At 43.3% G+C, this 25,763-nt stretch overlaps 1 protein-coding gene across 2 annotated transcripts in view; it reads right to left on the bottom strand.

The window, feature by feature from the left end:
• The window catches only part of RIPOR3 (RIPOR family member 3), a 69,782-nt gene extending 47,857 nt beyond the window's left edge, over positions 1 to 21,925 (bottom strand). The window contains exon 1 of one of the 2 annotated variants that reach the window (XM_030532779.1): positions 21,826 to 21,925. The gene's annotated coding sequence lies outside the window, so the exon portion shown is untranslated. The remainder of the gene's footprint in view (positions 1 to 21,825) is intronic. The other variant, XM_030532780.1, reaches the window with a different exon arrangement.
• Between the last annotated feature and the right edge of the window lie 3,838 nt (positions 21,926 to 25,763).

Genomic DNA, 25,763 nt, shown 5'->3' with positions numbered 1-25,763 from the left:
TTTTTAAATGACTCCAAGAAATTTATTTGTACTCATGCTATCACTAGAGAAGGCATTAGTGCCTCTATAAAATAGTAAAACATCCCATTTCTATTAATTAAAACAAACACACTTGCTTCTATTTAGTGTGTGTCTGAAAATAACTGTACTTGAGTTTTGCTTCCTGCAATAAATTGTGGATACATATATTAATACTTAGATCTCTCCTGACCTATTTGTACCAACATATCAGATGGCTACTCATGCAATTAATACATATTTGCACCCACAGTTCATTGCATGCAGCAAAATGTGGGCTCAGCTATCTACTGCTACAAAACACTATCCACAAAAATGGAGGCCAGGTTGAGTGCAAGATGAATACCAGGCCTTAAGTCTGAACATCATCTCAGATCCCTAACAGATATAGATTGAGAAAATACTGTACCATCCTTCCATAAAGCTGTAACATGAGACAGAAGTGACTGAGCAGAGGATGTGTGATGTCACTGGTCTACTTTGTCTTTTACTTTGGATGTTGACTTTGTTAGACACACAGTACCCAAAAACCATTTTTATTTTTTTTATTTTTTGGTCCTACGTAGATTACTCTAAATTGTGTCATATATTGCTTGATGCTTACTTTCCCCCTCTTTATTTTGATTACTACTATTATTTATTTATTATTTCTGATAAATAATTTTGCTTTAGCTGCATAGTACTGGCATTGACTGGGTAGGGTACACAAGGTGCTCCCTTTCTGCAGGTTTGTAAAAGACAAAGGGTTATTGTATTTTGTCTTATCACAATTTAATCCTTTAATGCAGTAGCCTCAAGTGTGCCCAGCACTTACATAAGGAACTATGGCCCTGACTCTGAAATCGGATCCACATATGCCAATCCCTGTGCACATTTGGAGCTTTGTGGCTGTCAGTGGAGCTTCACATGAATCTGCCTACAGTACATGGATCAGTCTGCAGGGCTTATGCCTGGTGCATGGTGGCCAGACAAACTGTGCTGGCGGGAATGGTTTCTACACCATCTTTAACCAAACTGAATCTCCACTGTAGATGGAACCAAAACTAAGTAAAGAGAATGAATTACCTTCTGAAAATATCTAGTGTACACCTAGAAAAAGTTTGCCAATATAGCTAGCTACACTGGCAAATCTACCTACTGGAGATGCAGTTTTACTGGCAAAAATGTGGTTTTGCTGGTATAGCTTATACCAGTTCTCAGAATGAAATAAGCTATACCAGCAACAGGGTTTTTGGTTTTTTTGTTTCTTTGTGCCCCATCCTCTTGCTCCCAAATAACTGCATGTACACTAAGCTTTCACTAGTATAAAAATGCCATTAAAAATCACACCCCTGTCCGATATTATTCAACTGTCAAAAGTTTCTAGTATAGATCTGGTTTACATCTCATTTTGCAAACAGTGCTTCGTTTTGCTCTAATCACATTCATATGATCAAAGATTGTTTTCTCCCTCTCAATAATTGAAAAACTTGGGAGCAATGGACTCCAGAACAGTTTGTAGAGAGACTACAGGCCTGATCCTGCACCATTGAGTTTAAGGGGAGCTCTGCCATTGACTTCATTGGGTGCAGATAAGGTGTTAAATACACATTCCTAGATTTAGGGCCCAGTCTTGCAGTTCTGGGACTCGTGAATAGCTTCACCTAAATTCCCATGTCTACTGATGTATGACAGCTTCAGAACTTGGCCATTAGTTATTTTGAAGATATATAAAAAGCAAGCAAACTAAATGAAGACTTAAGGCTCTATTTTACATACAACATAGTGTTAAATTCACTGGGAAAGTACACGCTACATGTAATCTCTGCTCTCAGGCATTCTTTAGAGAGACCACTGACCTCAGTAGCAATGTCTCCTTCACTAGATGCTTTACTAGACAAACATTCCAAATTTATGATTAAAAAAACTTAACTTTTCAACTTTCCTTTTAGATTATTACCCAGTCATGGCAATAAAATTGTTAATGTCAGAACTAAAGAACCTTTCTCTAGTTATTTTTCTAGAGCTGGAAAGGCCATTTTAAGTCCTGGAATGGGAATATCATCTTTTTAATCCTTTGTCATAGGGCTATTTTCACACAGTATTATGTATACTGCATACAAATGGACTCTCTTTCCTCAGATGTATACTTGCACTTGAAAACTTACAGAAATAAGGAAGTGCAGAAAGCTCACATGCCATTCAGCCTTAGTCCAGAAGGTCTAATTGATAGACATCATTATTTTGGCACTGAAACTTGTTGTCTCAGGCTGGCAAGCAAAGCATGAACCCAGGTTTCCAAGAAGGCTGGAGATAAGCCATCCTTACGACTTTCACAAAGAGCTTGTAAAATGTACAGTTTTTAATTATTGTTTTTGGATATAACTGCTGGAGCTAATGGGAGCAAAGCACAATCCTGAGAGCTTTAGAAAATCCCACCCCAATCTATTCAAAGTTTTGCATCTTGCCTCTAACATGTTGAAGTTCAAATTCTGCTTTTTCCCCTCTGCACCTTCTCCACCCCACACTCCCCAGGAGCATAATGCGACATGAGCAGCCGGACTGGCGCGGTCTGCTGTGCAGGATGTGGGGAGCCTGTCACAGAGCTGTGCTTGTCAGCAGCTTTGCATGACCAAGCTAAAGCTGGTCGGAGAAAGAAGGTATCCAGTGGCTCTGTGACTACACAGATTCACAAGCCAACCATCCCTTCATGCTCTGAGGCTGAGTAGTGGATACAGGGCAATTCTGCTACAGATCCACAGCCTGTAAGGGGGGAGATTTTGTTTTTACATCCATACCCACACATCTGCTGCTGTGGAACTCGCTGTCCCATGACAGTTTCACTGAGGCCCTAACAGACTTCTAGGTACAGGGTAACATTTTCAATAGTGCCTAGGAGGCATAGAAGCCTAAATACCTTTTTCAAAAGTGAGTTAGGTCTGTAGAAGCCCAAGTGTCATTGAAAGTCAGAATGACTTAGACTCCTAGGTGCCTAAATCATATTGACTTTGAGTTGGGCCCCTAAGAGCCTATTTCACTTTTGCAAATGGGACTGGGGAAGCTTTGAAAATGTTATCCATAAAATATATTTAACCCTTAAATATCTATTTTTAAACCAAATATCTGAAATCACTTTCCCCTTTATACCTCTCACTCAGGCATATTTAAGAACACGTTAGACTGGTTTATCATGCATCATATCTCCACCCACATTGCCTAGTTTCAGATATTAAACCCAGCTCTGAGGCCAAGCAGATGGGGCCTTACACAATTTCCGAGAGCCAAATTCAGTACTCTCTGTTTGCCCTGCACCAGTGCATAGCATCACAACCAACTCCCTCAGACAGCTATCCCTGGGCTGCATAGGGCATCTGTGAAATAACCAGCTATTGCAGAGAAAAAGCACAACCATGATCTCAGGCCCGGCCTCTCAAGTACAACATGACCCACTTTTCAAATAATGTATTCAAAATGCCATTGCATTTCTAACTGGCTTCAGTCTAAGCACATAAAGCCAAATTCTGCTGCCTGTGACACTGGTGTGAATCCAGAGTCAGTGGAATTACTCCAGATTTACACTGGATTCCCTGACAGGAGGATTTGACCCATATTCGAACAATGATCTGGAAATTATTTTTCAGGAGTGGGGTGTAGCTGTTAGTTTTGAGGTTCATTTTGACTCTCCCTCTAATGGCAGGATATTAGATGGTTGAAGCAGAAAAGAGAAGTTACAGGCCATATGCTGGTTCTAAAGCTCCCACTTCTTCCAGCCAGATTGTTTGCCAGAATCAGGATAGACAGTAAATCCCACTGTTATTTTTAAAATGCTTTTGGAATATTATGGCAAGAATCAGTTTGGATTTAACCACAAGCCCTGTGCAGTTTAGTTCCCTCCCCAGTATGTGGCATACTCATGTGGCACGCTCATTCGTCCACATGCTGAGTTGCTTCCTGCAGTATGTGGGGTGGCTTCATGCCTGCCTGTATCAGGGCTCTCTGCCCGTGGCACTGAGGTGTCCCTGTGAGGCCACTCTAGTGCCATTCCTTGAGTTTTGCTTTCTTCCCCAGGGAAAGGCAGGGAACAATCCATCCATTACCAGCTGATTTACGTGCTCAGCTCCTGCTGCTTGCTCCTCTGGTTTCAATTTGAAGCTTTATGACAAACTTTAAAGCCTGAACCAGGGATTCTGGAATGCACCAGGCTCTACACGCTAGCCTGACTCATAGCTTGTTCTGCTTTGGCAGAAGCTGAGACTGAAGTTAGATGGATTCTAATGAATACTTAAAAAAAATTCCTACCAAGAGAATAAGCAGATGGTGTTGAGAAAGGGAACTATTTACAAGCAACAAACAGCCCTTTCTAGTTCTGATAAGAAAAGTCTGCCTAGCACTGATGCACCAAATTCTACAGCCACTGCCATAGATAAGTTTTCCTTTGTCAACGGGGAAATCCTGAGTATTTCCATCAAACATCTGTCCTGTAGCACACTTCTCCTTTCCTCCAACCCCCCACCCAAGCCTGTACAAATGTAATACACAGGCTAAGTGCATGTGATTATGTCTCCCTCTAGTGGCTGGTCCCAGAGACTAAAACAGCCTGCTACTTACTCAGAGCTAAACTTCCCCTGTAGCTCTACTATGAAGGCCCTGGAGCTTTAGGGCTCAGACTCTCCTGTTTCTTTTTAACCCCTGCTGGAAACCATGGTGATGTAATGTCCCATGGGCACCTACATACATGTGCATGCACACTGCCGCCAAAGTGGATAGGTATGCCTAAGCAGTAATGAAGTTTGATGTTCAGCAACATGAGGTGCCTTTAAATATCTCCAAGAGGCCAGCTCTGCAAATCACAGTGTATGGGAATTTCTACCAGGGCAGACTTCTGGCAACATAAGAAGGAACGATTATACTTCTCATTTAGTCTTGTCATTATGAAACTAGCCTCCCTTGCTAAGGTCTCGGGTCCAGATTTTTAAAGCTATTTAGGTGTTGTTGCGCTAATGCCTAACTGATTTAGAAGCCTAAATCTCATTTTCAAAAGTAATGCAGGCACTTTGGAGTCTAAATCTCATCAGTAGTCAAAGGGATTTTGGTTTCCTTTTGCCATTGAGATTTAGGCTCCTAAATCATTTAGGCATTGCAATGATGAGCACAGCAAGGCCTAAGTACCTTTTAAAAATCTAGATCTTAGCCATTATGCCAGCCACATGACCCAGGCTTTGATCCCTCAAGTACCCCAGGACACTTGATGTGACAGGCAACTAGTAGGGCCATGGGAGATGTGGGATGTACAGTACATTCTGCCATTCCACTCTTGCCCCCTAGAAAATGAGTCTGATAAAACAGGGTTAGTCTCCAGAAGCACATAGCAGATAGAGAAATGGAAATGAATACAAAACACCAGGTCATTGGGAATGGTGTTACGCTATAACTTCTTTGTTGACATATAAAGCTAAATTATTTCCACAAGGCACAATCCAGTGAAGTGCTGAGTGGTGATGGAGTTACACAAAAGAGGTAAACATTTTTACAAGTGATTTTTGGGTGCCCAACTTGAGGCACCTTAAAGAGGGCTGATTTTCAGCAGGTGTTGAAAACCCACCCTCTGCGAGTTAGGTCCATGTCAAGTTGGGCACCCAGAAGCCAACGGTCCCCCAAATCATTAGTCGTTTTTGGAAATTTTGCTGGGGACAAATTTGGCCCAATCTCTCTTAAGATAAACAGGCAAGGCTTGAAAAGTTATGATTTCTAATGAATTAGAGGTGGAGAGGTCTAGCCATTGCTGTCGCAGTACTAATCTCTGCCATTATGTTCTGCATAAGTTGTTTTCTCTGCTGACACACAAAGGCTCCCCTGCCATGGTGCCTTCCTTACAGGGGACAATAAGGATCTTTGCCAATACCAGGGTGTGTTGTGTTTTTTGCCCTTTCATTTATATCACACCAAAGCACTGTTCCTATCCAATCTTGGCACACAAGCTTCTGCCATTTGTAGCCCATAATATCTTATGCTATCATTCTCTGATTTTATTTGGTTTGGTTTGGTTTTTAATGAGATGAAGTTCACAAATGCCCCACTCCAGCTCTTATAAACCATTGGTCTTAAATGGGCAGATGTAGAGATTTTGCAGAAAAAACCTGGTCAGTAACCACACAGCTCTATTTAGAATCAGATGTTTTACCCCATCTAAGCTGAACTAATGAGGCAGAAGTTTGGAAAGAACATGTCAGATTCAGTAAAAGTTCTGTTCAGAGAGCCGCACAAGCATGGTGCCACCAGACTAGGTGGCATATCCCCAGCTTGTGCAAACTGTTACATTTCTATTGACTTCAATGATCTGCCCCTTTGAGTCCTAGATCACATCTAAACTAGACTGCAGGCTCAGCCACAGTGAACTAAATGCTATTTGCCTAAATAATAAACTCAACATTAACAAGTCACCAGGACCAGATGGCATTCCAAGAGTTCTGAAAGAACTCAAATATGAAGTTGCGGAACTATTAACTAAGGTTTGTAACCTGTCCTTTAAATCGGCTTCAGTACCCAATGACTGGAAGTTAGCTAATGTAACGCCAATATTTAAAAAGGGCTCTACAGGTGATCCCGGCGATTACAGACCGGTAAGTCTAACGTCGGTACCAGGCAAATCAGTCAAAACAATAGTTAAGAATAAAATTTTCAGACACATAGAATAACATAAGCTGTTGAGCAATAGTCAACATGGTTTCTGAAAAGGGAAATCGTGTCTTACTAATCTATTAGAGTTCTTTGAAGGGGTCAACAAACTTGTGGACAAGGGGGATCCAGTGGACATAGTGTACTTAGATTTCCAGAAAGCCTTTGACAAGGTCCCTCACCAAAGGCTCTTACATAAATTAAGCTGTCACGGGATAAAAGGGACGGTCCTTTCATGGATTGAGAACTGGCTAAAAGACAGGGAACAAAGGGTAGGAATTAATGGTAAATTCTCAGAAAGGAGAGGGGTAACTAGTGGTGTTCCCCAAGGGTCAGTCCTAGGACCAGTCCTATTGAATTTATTCATAAATGATCTGGAGAAAGGGGTATACAGTGAGGTGGCAAAGTTTGCAGATGATACTAAACTACTCAAGATAGTTAAGACCGAAGCAGATTGTGAAGAACTTCAAAAAGATCTCACAAAACTAAGTGATTGGGCAACAAAATGGCAAATTAAATTTAATGTGGATAAATGTAAAGTAATGCACATTGGAAAAAATAACCCCAACCATACATACAATATGATGGGGGCTAATTTAGCTACAATGAGTCAGGAAAAAGATCTTGGCGTCATCGTGGATAGTTCTCTGAAGATGTCCACGCAGTGTGCAGAAGCGGTCAAAAAAGCAAACAAGATGTTAGGAATCATTAAAAAGGGGATAGAGAATAAGACTGAGAATATATTATTGCCCTTATGTAAATCCATGGTACGCCCACATCTCGAATACTGTGTACAGATGTGGTCTCCTCACCTCAAAAAAGATATTCTAACATTAGAAAAGGTTCGGAAAAGGGCAACTAAAATGATTAGGGGTTTGGAGAGGATCCCATACGAGGAAAGATTAAAAAGGCTAGGCCTCTTCAGCTTGGAAAAGAGGAGACTAAGGGGGGATATGATAGAGGTATATAAAATCATGAATGATGTTGAGAAAGTCAATAAGGAAAAGTTATTTACTTATTCCCATAATTCAAGAACTAGGAGTCACCAAATGAAATTAATAGGTAGCAGGTTTAAAACAAATAAAAGGAAGCTCTTCTTCATACAGCGCACAGTCAACTTGTGGAACTCCTTACCTGAGGAGGTTGTGAAGGCTGGGACTATAACAATGTTTAAAAGGGAACTGGATAAATTCATGGTGGCTACATCCACAAATGGCTATTAGCCAGGAAGGGTAAAAAATGGTGTTCCTAGCCTCTGTTCATCAGAGGATGGAGATGGATGGCAGGAGAGAGATCACTTGATCATTGCCTGTTAGCTTCACTCCCTCTGGGGCACCTGGCATTGGCCACTGTCAGTAGACAGGTACTGAGCTAGATGGACATTTGGTCTGACCCAGTACGGCCGTTCTTATGTAATTTACAAATGTATCCCATTGGCATATTTCATGTAAATAAGGGAAGCCAGGCTTGGTCTTGTATGGAGAATATCACTTCAGTAAGCCAGATCCTCAGCTGATGAAACTGGCATAGCCTTATTGAAGTCAATGAAGCTATACTGATTTATACCAGGTGAGGATCCGGCCCTTCATCTGGTTTGCATTTAGCAGGCAAAACAAGGACTCTAAAGCCTATTTTTCAAAGCAGATCATCTAGGGTCAGATGCAACTAAAACTCTGACTGGCTATAGAAATCTAGCCAAACGTAAAATTCTTTAAACTACTTCCGTGTGTAAGTGGGGGGAATGGTCCTGCTATTGTGGGGAACTTTCCTGGCTTCTGCACTACCCCAGTGAAATGGGCTAGCGGAAGGATCTGAGTCCTCGCTCCCACTTCCTTTACCCAGAGAACTCCCCTTCCACTCTCCTGTCTGGCAGAGTCCTTTTATCTCCAACCATGCTGGGCCCAGGATTCCTGGGGGGCTCGATCCCTAACCTTGCTGTGGTCACCTAGGTCAGGGGCTAGGGTATCCCCACTCTGGGGTACTCTTCTGCACTGGATGCTTTCCTGACCCACTGATCATTGCATATGAATTAAAGCAATACAGTTTATTTAATTAACATTAAGTTTAAAAAGGAATAAGGAAAAATGGGAAAGGTTAAAGGAAACACATCATCCCGCTCTGTGGCAGGGAACATCACAAACAGTGTCTCTGAATGTCAGGACAGCTCAGTCTGTTTCTTGTAGGTCCCAGGCTTCCTTCTCAGGCTCTGGCTGTGCTGCAGGGATACTGCGGGTTGGACACTTGCTCTGGCGGTGGCCCACACGCTCTCAGGCTCTAGGTGGCAGGACCCTTCTTCCTAGCATTGCCCCCACCCTGTCAGGGTTATGATCCCCCTCCAAGTCTGGCCTGCAGAGCCTCTTGGCTGAGGCGTCTCCCTGTGCTGGGCCCACTGCCCAGGGTCCCCATCACTCCCCCCAACTGCTCACCATACCCAGCTCCGGACTGCTTCAGCCCCAGCTCCACTCTGCCTCAGCACAGCTGCTGCTGCTGCTCTGCCTCCAGCTCCCTGGGCTGCATCTCTGGGCCCTCTGGCTCTGGTTGCTGCAGCTCTGCTCTCAGGACAGATCTACTCTGCAGGCTGCTTCTGTGACTCTGCTCCCAGCTCTGACCTTCTCCCTGGGCTGCTTTTCTGGCCCCTCTAGCTCTGGTTGCTGCAGCTCTCCTCCCAGGGCAGGTCTGCTCTCTCTGGGCTGTGCTCTGGTTTTGGGGCTGCAGCTCTGCTCCCAGCAGCTTAGCTTGGGCCCCTGCTCAGTGCTTAGCTTGGCCCCACTCTGTCTGACCCAGGCAATTCCAGCTCATACTGAAGACTGGACCCGTCCCCCTGACTCCTTGATTAGCCTGCCCACCGTATCAATCAGGCTGACCTGGAGTGTGGGCCTATCCCCATTGCCCCTGGGGACTGTCAGTCTCAGGGGCCTGATTTCCCATCGACTCTTTCCTTTCAGTACTGGGAGCTAGCCAACCAAAACACCCACACTGAATGTTAGTAAAGGGATCACAGTCGCCGTACATGTGCATCAGTTGGGTCTTAAAATATAAAGTATTTTCTGCTTCTAATATAGCAACAGGTAAGGTTTCCAGGATCACTACCAATCTGCCCAGTTTTGCTCCCATCGAAGTCACTGGGAGCTCTGCCATAACTTCAATGGAAGATCTCTGTAATCATAATTCGGCTTGCACACTGGAAAAATGCATTAGTTATAGGCTTCTATAGAAAAGATGCATCACCATTTTCCCTCAGATTCATAGTTTAAAGCCTGCCTAAAATCCATCCAGGATCTGCCTTTATAAATTTCTTATTGACCTGTTCACTAATACTACAGACTGGGACTGACTTTGACAAGAAATATTGCCTGCTCCATTAGAATGTAACAACAGCAAAAGAAACATACAGCTTTGTGAGGGTGAAGGAGAAGGAGGATGGGAAAGGAACAGAGTCTGGCACAATGGGGCCCTGGTTTTGGATTGGGGCATCTAGGAGCTACCATAATATAAATGATTAATAATGAAAATAAACATTAGTTGGCTCAGACCCTTTTTCTACTCCTTACCCAAGAGCGTATTTTTGTGATGGATGTCACTAAACAAAGCCAACTTAAAAGAATGCTTAATTGCAAACAATCCACACAAAATGAAATACAATTAATTATATCTTAAAGGTTATACAATAACTCCTCACTTAACGTTGTAGCTATGTTCCTAAAATATGCGACTTTAAGTGAAATTATGTTAAGCGAATCCAATTTCCCCATAAGAATAAGTGTAAATGGGGGGGGGGTGTTTAAGTTCCAGGGAATTTTTTTTTTTGCCATACGGTACAGTACAATAGTTGGGTGGTGCCCCCTCCTTACCCCACACAGGCACAGCCCACAGGCACTGGAGACAATGAGGCAGGCAAGGAGGCTGAAGGTGCTGTAGGCTAGGAGAAGCACGTTGTGCAGCAGAAGCAACAGCTTCTCCTACTCTGCAAGCACCAGGGGCAGGGGGCTCAACCCTCAACCCGCTCACTCCACCTCTTCCCCCAAGCCCCCATCCTTACCCTGCCTCTTCTTCCCCCCCTTCGCCCCCTTTATTCTACATGCCACATCTTCCTCCCCACTCCCTCCTCTGCCTCCTGCTTGCAGTAATCAGCTGGCTTGCACCATTCAGGAGGCAGGAGGGAGGGGCGAGGAGTGAGGACACGGCATGCAGGCTCTCCCTTCCTTCCCTGCCTCCCGAAAGCGGTAAGCCTGCTGATTGCCATGGGCAGGAGGCAGGGGAGGGAGGGGGAAGGTGCGCCACATCCTCACTTCTCCCCCATCCCTCCTCCCCGCAGGAATCAGCTGGTTCGCGACATACAGGGGGCAGGAGGGAGGGGGGAGGAGCAAGGGCTCAGCACGCAGGCTCCCCCCTCCCTCCCTGACTCCTCCCACGGCAATCAGCTGGCTTGCGGTGTTCAGGTGGCAGGGGAGCGAGAGGGAGCCTGCGGGCTGAGTCCTCGCTCCTCCCTTCTCCCTCCTGAACACAGCAAGCCAGCTGATTGCCGCGGGCAGTTGGTGGGAGGAGGAGGGAGAAGGCGCTGATCTGCGGGGTCTACTGGCAGGTGGGAGGTGCGGCGGGGGGCATAGGGGACCTGATGGGGTCTGCCAGCTGTGGACTAAGCAGACAGTCAAATGACGTTATAGCAAAGCATTGCACAACTTTAAATGGAGCATGTTCTGTAATTGAGCAGGGACTTAAGATCAAAAAAACGTTAAGCGAGAGGATGTTAAATGGGGAGTTACTGTACACTTAACAAGATCTTAAATCATGGTGACTTGGGAAGCAGCTGCTAAAGGATTATCTATCAGGAGGCAAGGAATGGAATTGGGTTTGGCCAGTAATCAGGTAAAAAGTTATTTTAAAAAATGTGCGTCTGTTTCTTTTTGAAGTAAAGGGACCTGAAAGATTTGTTTTTAATATGTTTTTATTCTGTTCTTTATTTTTAACTAGAAATTCAAGTCTTGTCTAGTCTGTTAGTTCTGGAAGGACATTACAGACTCCAAAAGAGTAAAATCTGAGCAGTTGTGAGGGGCCAGTCTTTTTATAATACTTTGCAAGGTTTTGTTTTTGTTAATATCTATTTCACTCAAACATCTGACACACAGTTGGGAAAAAAGATCTCCTTGTGAAAGATTCAATACCCTTTGCATATTCAGGTAAGCGCTGAGAAAAGTTCCACATGCTATTTCTCTAGTCCTCCAAGGAATCCTCTAATAAAAACAAGAAACACAAGATTTGATGTGCCTGATATTTCCAAAGTTATAAAACAAAAGGAAAATAAAACAATTAAAAAAACTTTTTGGGACTTCTTTATATATCAAAGAGAAGCAATATAGGGCACAATTTCCAAACAAGAAGCAAAGAAATGGTAACTGACCTCATAAACTATCATTTAAAAAAATTCCTAGTAAACTGGAGAAAGAATTAGTTTTCTTGGGGTCATTAACCACTGTGACAGGAAACTGGACTGGAAGCAAGGAATTGGCTGTATAGTGCCTCATCAGCCAGCACATACTCTTCTGCTTATCAGTGACTACCAGTGGCAAGGTGACTGTCAGAGATAGAAAGTTTACAGTGGTGTCAGACTCTTCTAATGGTTTTATCTGTATAAATCACCCAAGACCCAATTTAAGAAGAGTCTAAGGACAAGAGAGAAGCACAAGTTACAGAGAAGGAAGGAACATAACTGGTAGTGCTGGACAGAAGTTGCCAGCAAATGGATATAGTGTTTTCAGCTATGGAACCAACTAGGATCAAACCACTTAAAACATTTTATTTAAAAAACTGAAACTATTTTTAATGTACTTTGAACTACTATGGGTATCATCAGCATACACTATTAAGGGAACGTACTTCAAAATGGCCTTGAATTTTGTGCACACAGTTGATAGCATCTTTGTCCCAAGCCCTTCTCAATCTATAAACCCAATTCTTAACTCTTTTCAGCACTCAAAACTCTCACTGCAACCAACAGTTATTCACAGTATGGTCATTGTTTGGCTTTCTAAGAATCCATTCTTAAACCTTGTCTACAGTAGAAAGTTTTGTTTCTTTAACAATACAAGTGTAGTTTTGAAAGGTGTCAGGGCCCTGCACATTACAGCTCCTGCTCCCAGTGTTATACGGGTATAAAAGTACCGATATCCATATAGCTTAGGGCATGTCTACACTAGAAAAACTATAGAAGCACAGCTAAAGTGCTACAGCCACGTGAGGAGTTCTTCCATTGCTGTAGTATGCATAGGCACCAACTCTGTGGGTGCACCGGGGCTGGAGCACCCATGGAGAAAAATTGATGGGTGCTCTGCACCCACCGGCAGCTTCCTGCCCTGCCCCAGCTTGCCTCTGCTCCACCTCCTGAGTGCACCACATGCATGCATTTTCCCCCTAGCTCCCCAGTACCTGCTGCCATGAAACAGCTGTTTCACGCAGCAAGCGCTGGGAGGGAGGAGGGAGAATGCAGCACGCTCAGGAAAGTGGTGGGGCTGGGGCAGAGATTTGGGGAAGGGGTCCAATAGGGTCAGGGAGGGGGCGGAGACTTTGTGGAAGGAGTTGGAATGGGGGCAGGGCAGGCGCAAGGAAGAGGTGGAGTTGGGGTGGGGGAGGAGCAAGCACTCACCGAAGCCAGGGAAAGTTGGCACCTATGGTAGTACGTCTACCTCTCCATGAGAGGTAGTAGCTATGTCAACTAAAAAATTCTTCCATTGAGCTAGCTGGGTCTATAGTGGAGGTTAGGTCAATCTCACTGCATCATACAGAGTGAAAAAATTTTCACAGTCTTGACAGATGTAGTTAAGTCAATCTCATTTTTAGGTGTAGATCAGGCCTCCGGTCTGATATTAAAGCAATGCAGTTAATCTGGTGCAACTGTGTGTGTGGATGTTCTTACATCGGTTTAAACTGGGTATATATTGGTTTACCTTTCACTTGTAATAAAGCAAAGGAACAAGCTAAACCAATGAAGTTTAAACCAATGTAACAGTGTCCAGACACAAAGTTGCATTAACTTTACACCTTTACTTAAACCAGTGAAACTTTGTCTGTAGGCCAGGTCTTAACCACATTTGCACACACAATTACCCATTTTGTTCACACAACAGTGGTAATTGCTCATACAGCATTATGTGCATTTTCCACACCATTGTGTGCTAAATCTTTCAGAAATACTGGCCTCTCATTTTAACTCTGCAGATTTCATAAAACAAATCCTTTCTTATAATTTGGAGTGACTCTTTGAACTTTTTTGTGCTATTTCAATTTAGAATATAAATATTGCAGAAATCTTGAGCACACATAGCTAAAGGTTATTTAAATTGTATTTCGCCTGCAGTGATGGAAATGTAAACCTATTCATGTTATCACTAGAGCACTAAATGAAAATCCTTTAGCACACTGAGCTCTTTCAGTTGCTCCCTTCTTTGGTTTATCTGTCTAGCCCTGGTGTTGGGGAATGGATGGGTAAGCATATTGGGAGGAGGGGATGTATTTCAAGTGTGTTACAACTTAAATCCTAAAAACAAAAAGTTATGTGAATTCAAAAAAAAATATAGAAAACATGTAAATGGAAAACATACATTTTTTAAAATGTATTTGAATAACTCAAAAAGTAACTGAGCTGACATTGTTCTAATTTTCCAAACATATTATATTTTGGGTTGAAAACAACCACAGGAAATTTCAGACCCAAAGGACAATTTCTGAGAAAATGATGACCACCTGAAATAGAAATTTTTCAATAGAAAGATTTAATTATAGTGTCTGAGTGAGGATGCGCTACACATACACAAAGACATATCCCATCTACTGAAGGGCCCAAACGAAAGAGATATGAACAAACTAGTGGGAAGTTTGGATCTGTTTGCTAACGTCATGACTGGCTCTAAATCCCAACATCTCCAGATTTATGGAGAAGTGTAGATCTGGATTTAGACCCAAATTTTGTACCCCAAACTCATTTTCTACCTTGCAGACACCAACTGTGAGCCCAAATCCAAATTCTCTGCACACCTAAAACTCCCCCAGAAGTCAATGGAATTTTTATCTGAATAAGGAATGAAGGGTAGTGACCAGTTTCTTATCTTTATAGCTGATCATGCAGGGTAATATACCAGTCTTTCAATTTGGCTAGGCCTAAATGTGTGATACTGTATGTGACAGTCCCAAAAATGACAGATCCAAAAAAAATTATCCATGCAGAAAACTTAAAATGATGCAGGATTCTATCCATAAGCATAAATAACTCTGAGTACAATTTTTGTTTCCTGATTCCTTATTTCTGACATAAATAATTTTCAACAACAAAAGTGAGGGAAAACCAGAATTGTGTCTAATCAGGTAACCTGGGGACTAAAATGTCTGATATTTAAGAGGAATAGAGCTGTCTGAGGGACACATTTATAATAGCAAAGTAAATTCAGGTTTTAAATTTTATGGGGGGGAAGAGTAATTGTTAAATGAGATAAACCATTCTCAGTTTAAGGCTTTTCAGCTAATATCTTCCAGACACAAAGAAGGTGAGGTCCTATCACCAAAAGTACACAGTGTGAAATTCTTCTCCTACTGAGGTCAATGGGAGTTTTGCCATTAACATCAATGGGGCAAGGATTTCACTCATGCTTTCAGTGGGGAAAGCACTGATGTTGCCTTCTTCAGTGTGGGGATGCAAAGCTGGCAAGGAGCAAGGCCTTTCAATGGCAAGAATGACAAAGAAATGTGAAAATAAAAGAACCATATTTTGTGGAGTTTGCCCTGTTTACATTCTTTCCAGACTCTTTGGCCAGGCCTACAGGTCTAGAAACTTTTGCCAGTATAGTAACATCAATTAGGGATGTGATTTTTTTTTTTATGACATTTCTATATCAGCAAAAGCCCTACTGCAGACTGACATATAAGTGCCTTTGCTGATATAGTTTATTTCATTCAGGAAACTAGTATAAGCTATACCATATATAAACTATACCTGCAAAAGCACTTTTTTTTGCCAATATAAGCTGTGTCTACATTTATCATGGCTTGCTGACATAGCTATATCAGCAAACCTTTTCTAATGTAAATTTGGCCTTCCTGACTAATTTCCTTGCTGTGCTACCCCAGGCAGTGTGTGCCATTCCTGGAAGCATATACTCGTTTTGTGGCATGCAAAAGCCATGCAGTGGGAGTTAAGTAACCTATGTCACATTTTGCAATATGAGTTTTGTGGCAATAGAGAGGAAGGCATGTTGCCTGTGGCAGCTATCCAGTGCCACAGAGATGCTCGAACACATCTGCCTCCAACACCGTTTTCATACTTCTGATCCTTCCCATGCTGCAACTGTTACCGGGCCTCAGTTACATATATACCAAGCCTTCCTATGTGAGATAAAACAAAGTTATTTCCCAGTTCGATTCCCTCTTTTCATCAACATGTCAACTGTTGTAGTTTAGAATGTGCTAGTAACTGTCAGCATCAAAATCTGGTCTAGTTCTATGTAGTCAGATACGCTTCTTTACTTTCAAAGAAACAACTGTTATTTGAAATTACTTCCAAAGCACGTTGCAAATGGGGCTAAATAAATCAGCTAGCAAAATGCACAGCTTTTCAAGGAAAAAAAGTTTATAAAATCCAGTCAGGATTTAATAAAAATGTCTCTGAGGTGCATAAATCATGTCCCTAATAGAGTATTCTTCAATTTCCAGTCTTGTATGGAGAATCTTAAAATGCTAACAGATGTAGGAAAGGAAAAGTACAATTCCCCCCTACTCTTTCTGTCTCACATATACACATATACAAACAAACAAACAAAACCCTACCAGCTCTGAAATATGTATATAACTTTTATATTTACTGCTATAAAGACTATTCACTTGAAGGTCCTTTTCCCTTTAAATTGTTTCTGTGGCAACACATCTGGTACTGTAACTCTGGGCCAGAATGTTAACTATCTTGGAAGAAGTGAGCTATGTTGTTGTTTGTTGTCTGCAAGAATGTGAAGCACAGATAGCTCTGCAGACACATGTGATCACATACCCTCCTTTGCCTCCACAACATAGAATATTTGCTATTGATTCTCATGCTTCACTATAAACAACAAGCCTGAAAGTGTCCCTGGCATCGTTTGGGGTGTGAGGGGGAGGGAGAAAGAAACCTTTGGGACTGTATTTTTAAACAAAATGAAGAATGTTTAGTTATCACCATTTCTGCTTAGTGTGTGAGAAATTCTCATGTTATTTCACAGCTGAGAGAAACAAAGATCTCTTCCTGATCACAGATATAAGCTCTACTCCTGAGGGAATTCTGCGCCACTACACATGTGTAGAATTTATGTCCTCACAGATTTCTTTGCTTCCTAGCAGAAAAATGACTTTCTGATGGGGAAGCAAAGGGAAACCATAAGGGCAATCATACAAAACTCCCCAGCAGTATGTTTTGGGTGACCTGGGCAGCTGGCAGAGATGTAAATCACTGTGGGGCAGGGGGCAGGACTGGGGAAGACCTGGCTGGTGGCTCCTACACTGTGCTGGGCTCAGCTGCTAGTCAGCGCTGGCCAGGGGAGGACAGGACTTTCCCTTCCCCTGCATGGCATCCAGGGCCAGGTCAGACCCACCCCCAGATTTCTCCCCCAGCTGTAGGAAGCTCTGCAAACTCCCCCCTCCCTGCTTCCTGCACCCATCGCTCCTCAGCTGCAGGGGGAGGGATCCCTGTGCAGGAAGCTGCTCCCCCCATCCATCCAGACCCCCTCATACCCAGACCCTCCCACCAAGCCTTACCTCCCCTGCACTCAGAGCCCCACGCCCAATGAGCCCAACTCCCCCTGCTCCTGGACCACCCTGATAAGTCACCCACACCTGGATCCCCATCCCACTGAATCCCAACCAGCTGCACCTGGATCCCCCCCCCCCATTGAGCCCCATTCCCACAGCATCTGGACCCTCAACTGAGACTCCACACACCCAGACCCCCCTGCCGAGCTCTATCTCTCCTATACCCACACACACCCCACTAAGTCCCAACCACCTTCACCTGGATGCCCACTGCAGAGTCCCATTACCATTGCACCCAGAACCCCCCAACAAGTCCCTGTGCATCCAGATCCCCCCAAGACCTGGATCCTCCACTAAGCCACCTGCACCCAGATTGGCCCACACAGACCCCTCTCAACCCACATCTGGATCCCCTCATGCTAAGTCATCTCCACACTTGGATCCTGTCTTACTGAGCCTGCTTGCCCACACCTGGTGCACCTGGCATGGAGGGGCAGGGCCCTGGGATGTTTCTGGGGCAGGCCCAGTCCTTGCACTGTCAGGGTACCATCTCACCGCTGAGTCTGTGCCCTGGGGTGAACTGCACAGTGCTTTTCCACTTCCATGCAGCCAATGGCCTGTGCTCCCCAGTGCCATGCTGGAGCCTCCATATTTATTTGAGAAATCAAATTTGCAGAATTTTGAAAAATTTTAAAATATTGTGCATAGAATTTTTAATTTTTTGGTGCAGAATTTTAATTTTTTGGGCACAGAATGCCCTCAGGAGTAAAGTCCTCCTGCATAATGGAGAACCTAACAATACTTAGTACTTATCTTCTTCCAAGGGCTAAACATGGACTAACCATTACTGCACTGCAGTATTATCACCATTTCACAGATGAGAAACCTGAGACACACTGCTTAGCCCAAAATTTTCAAAAGTGGCCATTCATTCTGGGTGCCTCTATTTTTGGTTGCTTAACTTAACACCTGCAGGGCATGATTTACTGAGGTGCCAAGGACCCACAGATCCCACTGACATTAGCTGAAGTTGTAGGTATTGAGCACCACTAAAAATCATGGCTTGTGTATCTCAAATTGAGCCACCAAAAACTGAGGCACTCTAAATTGGTGAACACTTTGGAAGTTGTACCCTGAGCAACTTATTTAAAGTTACACAGAAAGAACAGGACAGAAGTAAAACTAGAACCCAGTAACCCTGATTCCCAATCATGTACTTTAATCATAAGGCTGTTTCCTTGGTAGAGATATTTATTCTGATCTTTTCCAATCTTCTTTCCCTGTTGGTTGTTATACTTAAGAAACCTCACAACAAGCACACTCACCATATAGTTCTGCTCTGAAATGTCACTAACAATTGCATCCCAATGACTCTAGGTCAAACTATTGTCTCCCAATGCCTTGAGATCAGATTTGCTCAGTTAACAAGTAAAGAGATGGAGGAGTGGGGGTGTTTTCTAACTACCAGCCAGACCTCCAAATTCAGCTTGGGTTTTAAAAGGCAAGCTAGGTTCTTTCAGGCTAATACATTATCAGCAATGACTATGACCCAATGAGGCCCATTAGTGATCTAGTTAGGCTGCAATTGAGATTGACACCTCAAGGTAAAAAATTAATGGAGTTGGAACTTAACCCATAATGCAAGGGCCAGAACAGAATCCATTTCTCTTTCTGTGCTCAGCTTGGAGTAACAATAGTAAAACATGATGAAAACAATGACCATTATAGCACTTTAAGTTCCCCATGAAACAGATTTTATCATCTAACTTGAAACAGCTGAACTTACTTCTTGCTCAATTAAAAGATAAACTGAATCTGTACACTATGATTATAGCATTTCCAGCAACAGTGAGGAAGTAAACAAAATCATCACAGAGTTCTCTCCATCACTAATGATCAAATTCAATGACTGGCTGAATATCAATTTTCCCCTTGCAGCCGTACTAGACAGAAATCATGGCTATAGGCCTTCTGTCTTTGTAGACATATTGGTTTAAATATTAGTGCTTAGAGAGAACAAATTGGCAACAGAAACGGGAAAGTTAGAAAAAGAGGATAAAATTGGGATTTCAAAAATGGTTCTGTATGTCCCTGTTGTGCTGTTGGAGGTGCATCTTCAGATCAAAATTAAACTCGGGATCCTGAGCATGTGTAATGAGTAAAGGTCTGCTGATGCTTTTTGCAAGAGTTGTTCTGTGGGTAACTTTGGGTTGTCATCAGCCAGTCATCATTCAAAATCTAGTACTGGGCAAACTACAGTTTGGATGATTACATTCTGCCTATTCACTTCCTCTTGGCCTTTTGACTTTTTAAACCAAACTTTGTACTTGTGGATAACTTATGCATTATGCCCAGATGTATGGAAACTCTTTTTTTAACCTGTGTATTAGATAATTTAAACATTAGTTTAAAATATTTATTAAAGTTAATATTACATATCTATTTCTTGACATTTTTATATATAAAATATCTTCTCTCCTTCCAATCCCTCTCTCCTTTGCTTAACCCAAACTTCCTAATTAACAACTCTCTTTGGGTCCTTCTCCCACACTTAACTCCTTGCCTTATTTCGCACAACTGTCTATGATGGGAGCCCCCATCCTGCCCTTCTTCTCCATACCTTCAACCTCTCACCCTTCAAGCATGTCTACAGGACACATTTCCTGTAAGCCATCATCCTTCCCTCCAAGTAGACTGGATCTTGTAGTTGCTTTACAATCAAAAAAGAAGAGGACACCTACCAGTGTTTTTGGGAAACTAGATCCTGCATTTGCAAAGGGACAAATTTCAGGGGGGAAATGGGGTGGACTTGTTAGAACAGCAGCTACAAGGATCCACTAACCATTGCCCTGTGGAGAGAAGTTTTAGGGAACACAGAGGGCTCTAATTTGAAGGAAAGGAATCCTCTCCTCTCTACATTCACTCATAGAGAAGCCCAGGACACGTCCCACTGTTTGGCCTATGATTCCCAGGTCTTGGCTCTATGTCATCCACGTAGAAATATTAGTATTTTGCTTCTGCTACAAAATGATTCCAAGGCAGAGCACAAGCTAGGGATACTGGAGTTGTCATCCCACGGCAGTCCACTAATCCTCCCAATCCGGTATGCTGGCTGGATGCTTCATCCTTCATAAGACTCCACCGTATACAAGGCCAGTTGTGCAATGTCACATCATAGGCAGGGTGTGTGTATTTGTAGTGACTCACTTCCCCATCCCTTAGGCAAACAAGTGGGATTTGACCTGCCATTCATTAACATCAGGTCTATCCTGTCCTGGTGTGTTTTGTGCAGCCTCTTCTCTACTCTGCATGCAGCACATGTGTCACTCACTCAGCAAAGTGAAATGAATAGCAGAGGCAGCATAGCACGAGGAGAATCAATAGTGACACTTAGGCTAGATTTGTGTGCAAGGTGTTCTCAGATTCACGTTCCATTCGCCACCATTGTCAACTAGCTGTTTTTAGGACATGAATCACTATGTTCAATATCAAATATCTCTCAAGGTGAATTTTACATTGTTTGTTATCCCTCTATATAATCCTCTTTTCATTCCCATAAAGCCTTTCATGAATGCATTACACAAAATAATTGTCGCATTAATCGGTTTGATAATTATCCCCATGTTACAGCGGGGGAAACTGAGGCACAGAGGGATTAAGACTTGGTTCTGTTGCCAAGAATGGACACCAGGAGTGCTGAATGCCAGCCCTGTTCTCTGACCACCATCCCATCCGCTCTCCAACACAAATACAAAATTTCATTTTTTCCTAGTTAACACTGCGCTTCCTTAGTTGATGACCAATGCAATTTCCATATGGCCCAACTTAACTGAAACTTTTTTTTACAGAGAATCGCAACATTGTCAAAGGCAAAATGTAACTGGCCTGAGACCCAAAACCTGCAAAAGCATCTCCGTGCCGTCAAAAAAGAGTCACTGCAATGTAACCAGCCCAGGCAATGACATCCAAAATTCACAGTGGAAGAAGCAGTGTCCTGTGACTTTGCCCTCTTTTTCCACCTGCTTCAGACAGTCATCCACCTCCTCCGGTTCCTCTCGGGCATCCCTCGGGGGTGCATATGCAGTCCCGGTGCCTGTGTCCCTCCTATAGATAGATGCATGCGAGTGGCTGGTGACTGTCACCCCCGGTGCCTGCACAGTCGGAGTGACTTCCCACCTGGGAGCGTGCACACCCCCTGCGGTGCACCCCCTGCGGTGCACCCCCACGGAAGCATCTTCTCCCCCCCTTCTGGTGTCTCTAGCGCCTTCCCACGGGGGGGGGGGGTGCATCGGCGGCGGGCAGCGCATCCCCTTTGCCCCCGAGCGGCCCCCTGGCCACCCGAGCTCGGGTCCGGCAGGGTCTGTCCCTTCTCCGCGACGCAGTGTCTCCTACCTGCCTTCAGCGCGGGAGGGAGCCGGGCCCCGCACCTTCCGCCGGGCGTGCGCCGTCTGCTGCCCAGCTCCGCAGCTGGCGCCCAGATAGCCGCCGCCTTATCGCGGCTGCCTGTCCCCACCTCCCCTCTCCGCTTCCTGGAAGCCGCGGCTCCGGGCTGCTGGTTGCGCTGCTGGATGCGGATCGCCCTGTCCCGTTCGCTGCCTCTCTCCCCTTCCCTCCCTCCCCCCAGCCTGGCAGGGGGGCTGGGAAAGTGCGGCGAGGCTCCAACACAAGCTGAGCCTGCGGTCACGGCCCGAACCCTCTGCTATTCATCAGGAAGCATCCCAGGCGCGCTCTCCGCCAATCCCCACCATGCTGCAGGCTAATGGCAAACAGGCTGTGCCTTGGCGGACTACCCGCTCCCTGCCTGCCCGCACCCCTTTTCTTCCCACCTTCCCTTGCCTCTGGCCCCTGCCTTTCGCTGCCCGGGGCCGCCTTTTCCCAACTTTTCTTCCCCTTTCTCCGGCCCTGATCCGTAGCCACTGCCTCTCCCACCTCCTTCTCCTCTTCCCCTAGTCTCACGTTTTTCCCCGCTCCTGGACCCACTCCACCCCTTTCCCCCGATGTGAATCCCCCTGGCTGAAAGGGTGCTGGACCTGGTTTGCCCTCGGCTACCCTTGCAGCTAGCCAGTGTTTGGCACAGGTTCAGCTGCCCCCATTGCCATACCCAATGTCAGTAACAGGCACCTTTCCTTCTGCCGACAGGCCAGTTTTGCTCAGTTTTCACTCTTGTCTTTTGCCATGTCACACTTTCATAGTTTTCCCTGGTGAAAAGCCTGCATTTATAGGATACCAACAGTGTCCTTCCAATCCCTTTTCCCCCAGACCACCCCCACACAAACACACACCCCTTTTCTTTTTAACTAAACCTTTTCAGGCCTTCTATCAACATCAGATCCAAACACACAGACCAATATTTTCCTCTTTGTAGGTCATCTCCCAGTCTAAATCCAGGCTTTGGAGCCCCAGTTTTGCTTTCACCTTGGTTTTCTGCACCATTTTTACAATGAAGCCAAGTAACAGGCCTCTCACTGTCACCACAGGAGTCTAGTCCTGGTCCTGTGAGGTGCCTGAGTTGCCTTCAAAGGCAGCTGGGAGTGCTTAGCACCTACCAAGTTTGGGCCTTCTTAATTTGTTCAGCCCTGCTAGTGGGCTCATGCCATCCAGAAAAAACAGGAGATGTTTCATCCTGTCCCTCAGAGTTTTAAATTTTTTTTTTTTTAAATCCACCAAGGAAGATTCTCAGAGCACCTAGTGAGGACAAGCCCAGTAAAAAGAACCTAGTAGGACAGGGTTATTTGTTTTCTTACCAGCTTCCCTGGGGGAGAAGATTAACACTGTCTTCATGTCAGTCTTTATGGCGGAGAGATGTGTTTTGAGGAAGGAACTGAAAGAGGAGAGGGGTGGTTCTTCTTGTGAAGTTGGATATGGAGGGCATTTCAGGCACAAGGAGATGCATGAGGGAAGCCATAGAAATAAGAGTGGGAGGAGAAAGCAAAAAGGTAGGAGGTTCTGGTTGAGAAAAGAGCTCAAGGGCTGAGGGGGTATGGAAAGTAGGAGAAAGAAAGATATTTGGGCTGAGATGTAGGCAGAAGGGGAGATGGTACCAAATCTTGAACATAAAGACAGGGATCCTGGATATGATTCAAAAGACAACTGATAGCATGGAACAGAATAGTTATAATAACTAGTATTCCTTTAGAATTTCTAGCAAGAGAAATAGAGGCACCAGTATACAGGGGAAGAGGGATTGCTGAAAATTGGAAATTCTGTTAACAGTTGTCCTCTTGATTATCCTCAGTGTGTTAGTTTTTATGATCAGCCACACTCACTTCAAAATAATACAACAAAATAACCACCCTTAATGCCAATTCTTCTTTCAAACACATGCATGCAACCAGCCCACATGCTGCCTTGCCATGTGCACACCATACTCCCCCGCTGCCCTCTGCCAACAAGGGCAAAATCTAGCCCTCACAGAAGATTCCATACATAAATCTCTGCACGTCAGCCCTATACAATAACTGTTTGTTGAGATAACAATCTCTGCTGAGAGCCTGTCATTTCCTCCTAAACGTGGAATTTGTTCATATTAACTTCATGGACCAGACCCTCAGCTAGTATATGTGGCAATAGCTCTATTGATTTCAATCTCCAAGTGTCTACTTATTCATCTTCATTTGTTGTGTCTTCCTCTGGTGTGTTTGTGTTAGTTGTTGGTTTTCATTATTTTTCACTGCATTCTGGACTATTTGTTGTATGGTTTTGTTCACGTTTTGCTTTTCCACAAACTCCCAATAAAATGCTCAGCTACAGATTATCCAAATTGAACACTGATGTTCCGAGCAGCTAATTAAGTAACTGGGTTTAAAGTGAATTCTAAAATGTAACTCTTGAAAACAATGGATGCAAGGCTACAATTTATTGTTGCTGGCTGGTTGTGCATTCTTTTGGAATTCACTTTAAAAAGCAACATATGTTTATTTTTCTCATGCATATGACAAAAAGCAAATATTTAATCTTTGGCACTTTTATTATATTTATAGTTAGAAAAGGGAAGTATTTAAATCCTGACACATCTCAGGATCGCTAATGTGATAAATGTTAGTACTTTTCCTTCAAAGATCTTAAAGCACTTTACAAATATTAATTAACTAAGCCACATAATACCCACCAAGGAGTATGGAAGGTGTGTATAAAGATCTCTCAAAAGAAAAAAGATGCAGGATGTCAGCAATAACAGTACATGAGCACCTTCCCAGCCTCACCAGTGACCTGTCATTATCAGCTGGACAATTACCTTAACTGAACTTTTCTAATTAGTTCAGTTGCTAAACCAATTTAGCTACATCAGTACAAACTGTTCTGTGGACTCTCTTATTTCAGACTGAGAGTATCCTATGTTGATTTATTATTTAAATAAGTACATAAACTGTGTGTAGACCAGCCCTTGACTTTCAGATCCAAGAAAGTAGTTAAGCACATCCAGAACCTTAAACACATGAAAAGTCCCATTTGCTTAAGTATCTACTTGAATTGGAGGCTTTATATGCTCATGTCATCTATTGGGGGTTGGACTATATGGAAAGAGATAAGTTGAAGCAGAGGGAAGGTCAGGACATCTTTTGAAAGCCCAAGGGAGCTGGAACAATGGCTGAACTCCCATAAACTAAATGTGTCTTAAAAGTGACCTGCAGGGAAAAATGGGATTGTGTCCTTTTGGTCTTGTATGAGATAGATACTGATACATATGGAGAGAAAGAGAACATTTATTGTGGTTACAAAGTGGTTAGTAAAGAGCAAAAGTTCTGTTATTTCAGTGTAAAAATGTGTATTCCCACATTTAATTCATTTGTTTCAAAAGGGATATGACCTTTGATGTATATTTATAAATTATATTGAGAAATAAAATCTTCACAGATCTGAACGGCAAATTTATAATCCATGGTTTTATATAGTCTTTTAAAAAGCTATTAGCTTCCTTGCCTTATGATTTAAATAACAAGAGGATACATTGTTAAACAATCTTAATTATAAGATTAGTTATTGTATTGTGAAACAATTGTTTTTATAGACATAGGTTAATGCTATTATTACAAAGTAAAATTATATTTAACATCGGTCATAACAACTACCTACATAATCCAAATATGTTTAACATTAATTCTGAATATATTACATGTATGATTTCATCCTAGTAAATCTACTTGAAAATACCAGATGCACAAGTAACGTGCATATTGCCCTCTACTGGATACTTTTTGAATTCCCTGTACAATTCAATATAATATATTATTGGCAGCTGAGGGGGACATTGTTTAAGTAATGTTAAACAGACCTGCCAAATTTAATCTGAAGGGAGACTCCTTTGTTTTGCATTAATTTAAAGGGAGTTT

The sequence above is a fragment of the Gopherus evgoodei genome, chromosome 14, assembly GCF_007399415.2.
Source record: "Gopherus evgoodei ecotype Sinaloan lineage chromosome 14, rGopEvg1_v1.p, whole genome shotgun sequence".
Taxonomy (NCBI): Eukaryota; Metazoa; Chordata; order Testudines; family Testudinidae; genus Gopherus; species Gopherus evgoodei.
Note: the sequence above shows the minus strand (reverse complement) of the source record. Positions and strands in the feature narration are given on the sequence as shown.